This window comes from Muscardinus avellanarius (genome assembly GCF_963383645.1).
Source record: "Muscardinus avellanarius genome assembly, chromosome: 4".
Lineage (NCBI taxonomy): Eukaryota > Metazoa > Chordata > Mammalia > Rodentia > Gliridae > Muscardinus > Muscardinus avellanarius.
In genome coordinates, this window is record NC_137789.1 from 140,746,530 (window position 1) to 140,759,231 (window position 12,702).

Below are 12,702 nucleotides of genomic sequence, written 5' to 3' on the forward strand. Positions count from 1 at the left end.
TGCACTGTTCGTGATCTCTATTATGTGCAAATATCATCCATCCCCCAAACATGTCACATCCTCTGATGTATGAGATGCTGTGTAACAAGCAGCCCTTACTTCAACATGAGGAACAGGGATCAAGTAATGAGATATAATACCAGGGAACATATTTATATTCTCCTCTAGATCATAAAACAGTTTTATTTACTATGAGAGGGGAAAATATGACTTATAATGCATATTTTGCCAATTCTCAGGCATTCTTTCAAAGTGGCAATCTCCCATGGCAAGCAGAAAACTAATTTTAATTTTTTATAATTGCCTGTTCCTGCTGGTAGGAAATCATTCAGACTTTTGCTCCAAAAATCTTTCAACCATTTCAACAGCAGACAGCAAGTCGGGGGAAAATTTAAGGTTAAGTAAAGGAGGAACCCTCACGAATAAATCAGAAAATAACCTATTTTATAAAATTTTATCATGTTATTTTTCTATTTTCCTCTTCACCTTTATTTTATTGTTGCTGAAGATTTTTTGTTGTTGTTGTTAGCACCAGTAAATGCAAGAAAAGCAAGATTTGTAAAGAAGAAAGTTTCTGGCTTGACAATTTTACTTGTAAATTGAAGCTTATGCCAGTACTTTCTTTTGAAGAATTATGTCTCTCTACATTCAAGTGGACTCACCCAGGACCAGTAACCCATATCTGTGCTGCCATTTCAAAAATGGAAGTGGTGGAGATTGCAGAAATCTGAAGAATGCCTGTCCATCAGTAGATGGATCTGGAATATAGTTCCAGATGCTCATTTAAGGAATTAAAAGTCTAGTGTCATCAGGATTTTTTTTTCATTTTTAAGAGGAAGCTTAAATTCTCATTAGGTAACCAAATTTATTTTATACATATTGGAATTTAATAAAAAAGTAAAAACTGCAAATAATTCAAAATACTTTCGGTCTAAATGAGGTCCAAAGTCTTTTTGTCTCTGACTTCAGTGAGCAGCAACTTCTTGGATACGAGAACATGGATTCTTCTGCCTTTACTTTTCACTGTATTCTCTATCACAGTTTGGACACAAGGTTGGTCTTCAGTGCAGACTGACTCATTTGAGGAATCAGGAGTTAATAGCTCTTATTCTAGAGATGATTAATGTTACTGCACTATTAATGGGAATCAAGTGTTTTTTTCTTTTGTTATGCTTTTGTTTTGCTATCGAAGAACAATAAAACTCACTTAAGTATAATTTTAAATGCCATGAGGACATCTGACAATGTCTGGGGAATTTTTGTTTGTCCTACTTGGTGGGGTTGCTATTAGTGCCTAGTTAGTAAAGGCCAGGGACATTGTTAAACATCCTACCATGTATAAGACAACCCCCATAACAAAAGATCATCACAGGTAAATGTCAATAGTACAGAGGTTGAAAAATCATGAAGAATCAGTGAGCATTTCTCTGTTTTTGCCAGTGGCAATCTAAGCACTGACAGTAAACTACGCTTTTCACACTCTATTATTAAGATACGACTATCTTCATATTCTCATAACACATATGTAGGACATCTTTGCCTAGACTCAAACTAAAAAGGGCACTGGTGACCCATGAAGAACTTGAAGAAACTGCATTGGCAAAAATAGAAGCCTAAGAAGCTCAAGTATTGGTGAGAAGGAAAGCTGTTAAGATTACTGTATTTTATTTTAAGACTGTTTTTAAAAAGAAATCAGTTTTTAGTTCAGGAAAATATTGAGAGGAAGGTAAACCATAAACCTTGTGCCTCCATAGACACTTAGCTTCCTCATTCTCAACCCCTCAACGGAGTGATACATTTGTAATTAAGGATTTAGAATTCATACTAGTGAAGTATAAATATGAAAATACAGAGAGGATAACCCATTACTATCTATTAATATTTTAAATATATGGACTTTCATTTCATCAACTCCACATTTTGCACTAGTCTGGAGGCTAGTACCTGGCTAAACCAAATGCCAAATCAACTGAACATTTTTTATATAAATATAGCTTTATTAGGATATGTACAGACAGATGTGGTGGCACATGACTGTAATCCCAGTACTTGGAAAGCTAAGATAGGAGGATTACAGATTCTTTGAAGCCAGTTTTAGCAATTGAGCAAGGCTCTCAGATACTTAATGAGATCCTCTTTCAAAATATAAAAAATAAAATAAAATAGGGCTGTGGGTACAGCTTGGAGGTAGAATGCCCTGGGTTCACCCTAAGCCATACACACACAATACACAAACCTATTCATTTATGTATTGTCTATGACTGCTTTTGCAGAATAATACATATTTGAATATTTTAAGCAGAGACAATATGATCTAGAAAGTCTCAAGTATCTAGCCCTTTGGAGAAAAAGAAAAAAAAATTCTCACCCCAATCTAAATCAATGGCTTCAAATATTTTCCCCTGGGAATTAAATTTAGGTTTTTTGGCCTGTTAAGCATATAATCAGCCATGGAAGTACATCCCTAGTGATAATTTTCAAATTGTAGTCCCAGACAAGAAATACCAGCATCTCTAGAAAACTTAAGGCCAAATACCTGACCTAACAAATCAAAAACTCAGAAAAGTAGCCAGTAATGTGTGTTTAAACTGGCTCTCTGGAAAATTTTGATGCCTACAAAAGCTTGAGAATCACTAATATAGAAGAGCATTTTCAAAGGCTTATTGTGCATTAGAATAAGATCAGGGAAATTACTTAAGATGCAGAAAGAGGGTTCCATCTCTGGAGACTGTGGGATCATCAAGATCAGGTGAACCCCTGGACATCTATTCATGTAGTTCCGGAGTTCTCAATCCATTTACTGTCAACCTAGTGCATTATTCTTTTCTTGAAAGAGTATATAGTTGGGCAGTATCTTTAAAATTCACTCTGCATATTTCTATCTTTTAATTGTATATCCATACCATCTTCACTTAAAATACATGTTCAGATTAAGTCTTCTATGTATTGTTTTATATTAGCTTATTATATTTAAATGCTTCTCTTTCAGTTTTGTGTGTAATTTTTATATAACTTTTTAATTTATAGTATTTGGGATATATTAATTTGTACAGTTTACTTAATAGTCAATCTAGGCATGACAGTATATATTGGCATTATCAATGGTGTATCACCCATTGATAATGGCCGTTGATAATGCCATTGAATCAAACCTTTAAATTAAGCCCCTTCATTATTTCTGTTATTTTATTTATTTAGTTAGTTATTTACACTGTGGATTAAACCTGGAGGCATTCTTCCTCTGAGCTATACTCTCAGCCCTATTCTATTTTTTTTTCAGGAGATTCTTTTATTCATGTCCATTGGTCTCTCTTTTTTTTTTATTGGTGCACTGTATTCATACATCATAGTGGGATACAAACTTTTGTAGACATATATGCACACATCGCCCAGTCAGTCCCCACCTATTCCCCACCCCATTCCCTCCCCATCCCTCCTTCCCATGCTTGGCTTAGTGGTTGACATCTAGTATTATAGCAAATTATCCAAAATTAAAAATGATAATCTCACATAACAGTTTCATTTGTCTGATACCAAGCTTTTGATGACTTAAAGATAACATTACAATATTTCTTTTTGCTTTCTTTCTTACCAGAAAATATATTTTTCTTTTTTTTAGGTGAAACTATCATATATTTATATATTTATTTTTCAGAAAAAAATCTATCCTAATATGGAATATGGATTTTAGATACCCAAAATGATCTTGAAAAAGAACAAAGCTAGAAGATATATATTTTCTGATTTCAAACCACATAAAGCTACAATAATTGAAACAGTGTAGTACTGTTCTAAAGGCAGATATATAAACCACTGGAGTTAAATACAAGCCTAGAGCTAAATTCTTCCCTATATTATCAAGTTATTTTTGACAAGGTTTCCACGAACATTTGGTGGTGGAAATAATAATCTTTTAACTAAATATTGTTGAAAAATAATAATTACATGGAAAGAATAAAATTGGACCCTTACCTAATCCCATATACAAGTATTAACTCAAAATAGATAAAAGACCTAAATATAAATCTTAAGACTATAAACTTTTAGAAGAAAATCTGGGTCATAAAACCTCACAACATTGAAATTGGCAGTGATTTCTTGGATATGATTTCAACGGCACAGGCACCAGAAGAGTATACAAACTCCCTAAGAAATAAAAAAATATATTGTATATCCAAAGACAATGTGAACAGAGTTAGAAGTTACTAATAGAATTGGATAAAATATTTCCAAATGCTATATCTGAAGGTATATTAATATTCCAACTAGAAATCCTAAAAATTAACAACAATAAAGGCAAACAATACAATTTAGAAATAGGTAAAAGACTAACATAAATAATGAATCTCCACAGATAACCAATCTTAGTTGTCTGTTGGATGGAAAATCTTGTTTCTCTGGTTCTGGTGTGTGTTACCTATTTCTTCTTTGTAGTTAATCTCTTTGAGTATTTTCTCTAGCGCTGGTTTTGAAGAAATAAATTCCTTCAGTTTCTGTTTGTCATGGAAGCTTCTTAATTTTCCATCTAATTTGATAGAAAGTTTTGCTGGGTAGAAAATTTTTGGCTGGAAATTGTTTTCTTTCAGAGTTTGGAATATGTTACTCCAAGCCCTTCTGGCTCTCGTGACTTGGTTTGGGAAGTCTGGAGTGATTCTAATTGGTTTGCCTCTGAATGTCACTTGGCCCTTTGTTTTTGTTGCCTTTAAGATTCTCTACTTGGCTTCCACAGTGGTCATTTTGACAATTATGTGGCATGGGGATCCTCTTCTCCGATCCTGTCTAAAGGGAGTTCTATAAGTTTCCTGGACCTGTGTATCAACCTCTTGCTCTATGTTTGGAAAATTTTCTGCTATTACTTCCTTGAAGAGATTGTTGATCCCTTTGGTATCACTTTCTTTTCCCTCCTCTATTCCAATTATTCTTAGGTTAGCTCTCTTAAAATGGGCCCATATTTCTTCAATATCAGATTCCTGCTGTCGGATATTTTTTTCTAGATTAGAATCTATGCGTTCATTTTTGGATTGCTCATCTTCTAAGAGCGAGATTCTGTTCTCCATGTGTTCTAATCGGTTGTTTGTGCTTTGAATTGAGGCTTTTACTTCATTAATTGCATCCTTTATCTCTTTTTGGCTCTCTCTGAGTTCTTTTCGAAGCACCTCTATTATTTCTACAGTTATTTTCCTGATTTGATCTTCTAGAAATCTCTGATTTTCTGTTTTATCGGGTTCTGATGTTGTGGGGTTGTGGGCATTTATTGCTGCAGTATTATTCCTCTTTCCCATGATTTCGGATGTTTGTGCCTTCTCTGGGTTCTTCCCTTGGGTCACTATGACTTCACTTAAGGTGCTCTGGATCTCGAGTCTGTAGTATCTCAGACCCCACTACTCCTTTACTGGGTTGTATCACAGAGTCTCCGACCCAGGGAGTCGATAGAGGCTGCTTTAAACTATGGGGGGGTGCCAGGTTGCACGTTCTCCTATGGTGTGATAACTCTGCCACCGCCACTCCCCCACTGGATCAAGTCCCAGGAAGTACAGTACTGGGATTTCTCCTTTGTAGCCCGCAATTTGACTCACTGTTCTTGAGTTCGCAGATGTAGCTGTACTGGACTCATTGAATTCGCTGCTGCTGCCGCCAGTGGCAATATGGCACCGCTGCTATGCCTTCGGCTGTGAAGCTGGCTTATTTCTTCTTGATTTTTAATTCCACTCTGAGTTCTCGCAGCGTGTGCTGAGATCAGCCACTGGGAGCTTTAGATGCTCCCTGCGCTGAAAGATCCCACCTGGCTGTTCCGCAGTGGCTCACCTCGGCTTGCTGTAGCCGTCTGGTGAGTTCGCCGCTGCCGCCGGCAGTATGGCGCTGCTGCCGCGTACTCGGGCGTGAGGCTGGTGTATCTCCTCTGTGGCTCTGAGCTCTATTCTCAGATCGCTTTCTCTCTGGAGCCTGGTGATTTTTTTGTTTCTCTGGTGATGGTGTTTTCTGGCTATGAAAGGCGCTGATTTTGTGGTAATGGAGATTGGTTGTTAGCGAGGCTCTTAAGCCCCGCTTTTCTCAGTCACCATCTTCCCGGAATTCTATTTATTTATTTTTTTATTTGTAAACAGGATCTCACTATGATGCTGAGGCTGGCCTCAAATCTATGATCATCATGTCTTACCCTCACAAAAGTTCTGGGATTACAGGTATATACCATTCCTGGGTTATTCCCATTTTAAAATATAATTACCCTAAGTATTTTATATATTTATACTGAGAACTTTACCTAATAGTATTTTTAAAAAGCTTTGATATCCATGTAACTCTTTTTGAGTCCCACTGGCATTACCCAGAACATGTAAAGTTCTGATTTGCAATGTCTCCTTGAAAATGTGTGGTAAAAAGTTTCATCTTCCACTCTAGTGCCAGTGGCATATTTCTGGTAAAATTCATGTATGACTGGAATTAGCAGCTCTGGTTATCTAATTAGCAATAAAAAGAAGTATCTGTTAAAATTTTTCTATATGGATAGTGATATCTCTATCTCTACCTTTGTGTTCAACATACCTATTTCTACTTGGATTTCCTCTCTGAAGATCGTAAATATTCACACCTTCCACATTCCCCACTCTTAAAACTATAATCCAATGATATTAAATATCTACCCACTCTAGACAAAAATTGTTGTCTAAGGAATTGTTCTTTTCTTCCAAACCCCAATTTTAGGGTTTGGACTTCTAATTTTATTTAACTAAAAGGATGTCAGCAAATGTGATATATGAGAAAAGACGTAGAACTAGTTTCTTCCTAGTCTCTTGGTGTTTGGTCTTTATATTTAAATATTAACAAACTCATCCGTCAGATGAGACACATAGAGTCCAATTATCCCATTTATTTCAGCCAAATCAATCTTGCATTAATGAACAGCCCTGACTATAAACAACCCTTGCCCAAATTAGTGGAGCTATGAAGCCCAGCAAACATAAAACAGGCTTATAAGAAAAATCACCTGATACCAATTAATTGTAGTCCAGATCAGACAACTACTACACACTAGTAAGCTAAATAAATGTTTAAGTATGTGTCATTAAAATCTTGTATATCTTTGCCAAGCCACATAACGGTGATAATATGCAGCTTATAAAAGAAGACTGACAGTTCTAGGTATAGATGGTATTAAAATGTACAAACAGAAAATATTTTCAAACTAAGGAAAGGCATTAAAAGAAATATAAAATATAAATGGGAAAATATTACCTTAGGGTAATATTCTGGTCAGGAGTGTGGTTGTAATGTCCTTTGATAAGATAACAAAATTGTAATACCTTATACATGCTCTCAAATAAAGTTGTCTCTACAAATATTTGGTGTGTGCTATAACCTGATTGATAATATTGGATCTAACAATCTCATGGGATCCCCTCCCTCTATTGCCCAGGAAGGGAAAATACCTTCTTAAACAAAGTAAGAGCATGTCCACTATAAAATAGAATCCCCTATAACTTGAGTGGAACAATCCCATAAAATATGATAAAGATATTATGTCAATTTTAATTAAAATGGACAGAAAGTATATTGAAATTTTAAAAAAGAGTACATAGAACCTCACTTTTTCCCAGGTTACAGAACTGTATTTCAGTTACAGAACTGAAAACACATGCCACCTGCTTTTAGCATTGTTAGTGATCAGTGACTACATATGAGTCTTACCTGTCTCCTCTTTCCCAGCAGGACTGTCTGAGGTTATTCTGTCTTTCTTACTACCTTATATTGGCTGCATTCAGGAGAGGTAATTTTTTATTTAATTCACAAGTTCTCAGACTAGAAAAACTGTACTTAAAGAGCTTTATCTAAGGGAATACATTAAGAGAACTCCATGTTTTTTTTTTTGTTGTTTTTTTTTTGTTGTTGTTGTTGTTGTTTTGGTGGTACTGGGGGTGGAACCCAGGGGCTTTTCTACATCTGGGCCAAACTCTCAGACCTATTTTATATTTTATTTGGAAACAGAGTCTCACTAAATGGCTGAGAGCCTCATTAAGTAGGTCAGGCTGGCTTTGACCCTGTGTGATTCTCCTGTCTCAGCCTCCCAAGCACAGGGATTACAGCATGCACCACCACGCCCAGCTATCCAAGTGCATTTTTAACCTCTGTTTTAGTTTGTCATAGTTCTGACCAAAATACCTGACCTGAACAACTTAAAGGAAGAATGGTTTCTTTTGGTTCATACTTTCAGAGGTTTTAGTCCTCAGTCAGCTAGCTGACTTTAAGGCAGAAAAATTGTGGCACAGGGGCATGACATAGGAAAGTGTCTCAGCTCAGAGCAGCCAGGAAGAGAAAGAGAAAGAGCAGTGATGACATAGTCCCTGAGGGATCACCTTCAGTTAACTACTTCTTCTAACCTTTCTATACCTACATCTAATTTCCACCTCCTATCAATAATCCATTCAAGTTACTGATCCACCCAATGGATTAATAATGAGTCTACTGTCCTGATGTTCCAATCACTTCCCCAAAGCCTCAACGCTGGAAATTGCCACACTGGGGACCAAGTTTTCAATATATAAGGTTTGGGGGAACACTTCAGATCTACACAAGAACAGCTTGAGTTAGATTAAGAGATTTTAGATTTGCAATTTATGTTGTAGTGGGAGGCGGCTTTGGGAGTCATTGTAGGAGATGAGTACAGTTTGCATGTGCGAGGGATATGAATTACTGTGCCCAGAGAATAGACTGTCAGCTCATATTTTCCAAAGATGGATGCAAACATATCTCTTATCTTATATGCTTTTCTGCAGTATGACCTTGTCATCCCACAAACAAAACATATTTTTTTATCTATTAAATCAAACATGAGTAGGCCTCTGACTTCTCTGATCAGTAAATTGTTGTTAAAATTATGCTATATAAGCTATAGGCTTAATCTTTAACTGGCTTATCCTTGTAGTTCTGATTTTGGGTCACTTAGGAGTATTAGCTAGGTTACACGTGCAAAGATTTTGAGATCAATGAAATAAAAATCCCAAACCATATATTAAGATCTTTTGGCTGATGAGACAATAAATAGAGAAGGACAGAAACATAAAAAATGGGAGATATATCATGCAATAATGTAAATCAAATTATGAGATACCCCAAAGAGAACAATCCAGAATAAAAACAGGATGGTCAAATATAATGATGTTGTCCTCTTATTTGGGGGATGATTTGTTATATAGCAATAGTAACCATGCCTAGAAAAAACATTGTTTCAGAAAATTGTCTTGGTTGATTATAATTAGTACCTTTCTATTTTGATTAAAACTAGTTTATCATAGGCTTAAACTATTAAGTTTCCTAGATCTGATTATCCATATTATGCTCATCAACCCAATTTTTCTGCTCATCTGATGCCCATCAATGAATAAATTAGTGATCAGCAAATTAGTAAATTGTGCATATAAAACTTAACATTTAATTGACTGTTATGTTTATCCATCTTCATTAAGTCTCTCAGAACATCAATTAGCCATAGGGATACAAGAGTAATCACATGCATATTTTATCACTTTGTCAAGTTCAACAAATAATGAGGTGCTAATGTCCTTTAATGAAGACTGAAACCATGATAAACTTTTAAATTCATAAATTCAGAGATTAAACACTTATTTATTAAGAGTCTATTTACAAACCAAACTGGTATGCTTAGTTCTAGAGCAGTAATGGTTAATATGATGAGGTCTCTTCTGCTCTTGCTGGACCCATGGTCTCGTCTCTTGATAAAGTGAGAGCCAAGTGCTGAAGGTATGTGAGGGCAATGGGTCTTGAGACTACAAGTATTTGGTGTTAAGAACTTACTGCATTTATTAGATCATTTAAAATTCATAACCATGCTAAAATTAGAACTCTAAGTAGGTTTTTCTCAGCTGCAGAGGCTACAGCCTAAGTCTTGAGACACTGAAAATGTTACACTCTAATAAAGAGTGGTGAACATTGTTGGTGGGCTGGTAAATTGGTGCAATCACTTTTAAATACTGTTTGGAGGGTCCTCAGAAGAATGGGAATGAAAATAAAAACTGCATATTTTATGCTCTTTAGTTCTGTGCCATCCAAAAAGTAACTATTCTGAATGTAGTAAAGGTGGTGTTTGAACATTGCCTTTCATTGGAAGTGCAAGGTGTGTGTGTGTGTGTGTGTGTGTGTGTGTGTGTATATGTGACTGGAGATTGAAGCAACCAGGGGCATTCTGCCTTTGAGTTATAACCCCATCCCTAATTTATTTTAGTTTTATTTTTTATTTTGGAAAAGTGTCTCTCTTCTCCCTAAGATGCTTCAAATCTGCAATCCTAAATAGGGATTTAACCCTGCACATTTTGAAGAGCCACAGGAAACACACACACATATACATACACATACTCCCCTGAAGTTTGAATCAAATTTTATAACTCTTCTGCAGAAATATTTATTACCAAACTTTAAACTTCCAATTTAGAAGAAATTAATTCTATTTTACTATTATTTTTGCGATGAATCTGAGAAAAATTAAAATAGTAAGTTAAACAAACTGATTATGTCATTCCTAAAATTCAAAAGCATAACTGTGTACCTCTCATTAAAGACTTTCATAGTACTTTTTATTTGAGTATTGTAGTCATACATCTTAATGAGGTACAAGATGGTATAGGCATACATGCACACATTACCCAATTAACCCTTACTCAATTCCTGCCCCATTTCCTCCCTCCTCTTGTTTGACTTTGTCTGTTAATGTACATCATGTGCATTAGTGAATTTCTCTTTTCTCATCTTCTCAGTTACAGTGCCTTATTTGCTCATCTATAGTATCTCCTTTGTTTAGAGTTACTCCTATGACCCATTTTCTCTCTACCTTCCATATATTAGGGAGAACATTCAATTTCTTATTTATTGTGACTGATTAATCTCACTTAGCATAATGTTCTCTAGTTCTATCCATTTCTCTGCAAAGGACATATTTTTGTTCTACGTTATGGCTGAGTAGAATTCTATTGTGTACATATCCCATAGTTTTGTAATCCATTCATCTGTTGATGGACATCTTGGCTAATTTCAGTTTGGCAATTGTGAATTGTGCAGTTATGAACATAAATATGCATGCATTAGTTTGGTATTTTGGTTTCCATTCTTTTGGGTTGGTAACCAGAAGTGGTATTGCTGGATCATATGGTAAGGTTGTTGGCATTCTTTTGAGGATCATTCATACTGTTTTCCAAAGTGGTTGCACCAATTTGCAATCCACCAACAATATATTAGAGTTCCTACTTCTCCATATCCTTGACAGAATTTGTTGTTGTGTTTTGTTTTGTTTTGGTGTTACTGGGGTTCCGGGAAACCCTTCTACCTCCAGGCTACACAGCCAGACCTATTTATAATATTTTTATTTGGAAACAGGGTCTATTAAGCCAGTGAGACTGGCTTTGAAACTGAGTAATCTCCTGTCTCAGCCTCCCAAGCATGGGGATCACAAGCGTGCCCCACCACGCCCAACTGTTGTTGTGTTTTTAATGGTTGCAATTCTGTTTGGAGTTAGATGAAATCTTAGAGTAGTTTTGATTTGCATCTCTTTGATTACTAATTGTGTTGAGCATTTTTTTCATGCATTTATTGGCCATTTGAATTTCTTTTCTGAAGTGTCTAGTTCATTTGCCCATTTTTTAATTGGGTTGTCTGTTTTCTTAGTGATGAGTTTCTTGAGTTATCTTTGTATCCAAGATATTAGTCCTTTATTGGAGGAGTAGGTGGCAAAAATCTTCTCTGAACCTATTGGGTCTAGATTAAGGTTCTTGATAGTTTCCTTTGCTGTACAGAAGCTCTTCAGTTTAATGCAATCCCATATATTGATTTGACTTTTAGTTTCTTCTGCCGTTGGAGTCTTGTTAAAAAAATATTTACATTTGCCTATGTGTTGCAGTGAAAGTATCTTTAAATACATGGAGAGAAAATGACCCATCAACAGACATTCCTGTTACTTAGCTATGCTAAAGGTACTGAAGTAGGAGGTGTCCATTTTCGGACTGGTGATGTCTGAGGATGATCTATAGACCAGGAGAGGATAATACTTCTAGAATCCCAGGTACTTACAGTAAGTTACTTTGGGGTTATTTTTTTCTAACTTAAAAGAAAAAAATAGGTTTATTTTGCAAAAAATAAAATTCTCATTCTATTTTAGTGATGGGACCATATACATTCTTGGATACAAGTGAGGGACAGAGGAAACTATAGGTAAAAAGAGAAAGGGTGAATACTTCTGATCTGTGTACCCTTGGGGATGTTAATTTCCTACATTTTCACTCATATTTATAAAATTGGTACATTTGATTATGTGTGTGTGTGTGTGTGTGTGTGTGTGTGTGTGGTACTGGGGATGGAACCCAAGTACCTCTGAGGTACACCACCAGCCCTGTTTTTTTATTCTTTATTTTGAAACAGTGTTTCATTGAGATTCAAAGGGCTTAAGTAGCTGAGGCTATCTGCGAGTCTGAAATCCTCCTGTCTCAGCCTCCCAAGTACTGGAATTACAAGCATGCACCACCACACCGGCTTTCATATGATATTTTTGATGGTTTGTTATGTCAGAATCTGGGTATGATATTGAGGATATAGAGATCGAAAAACAGAAATTCCTGAAATTACCCTTGTTATCATGGAATTTACAAAGGGAAAGTTAACACTGATCCAAAATATCCCTAAAAGATTGTTACAGATTGGGAT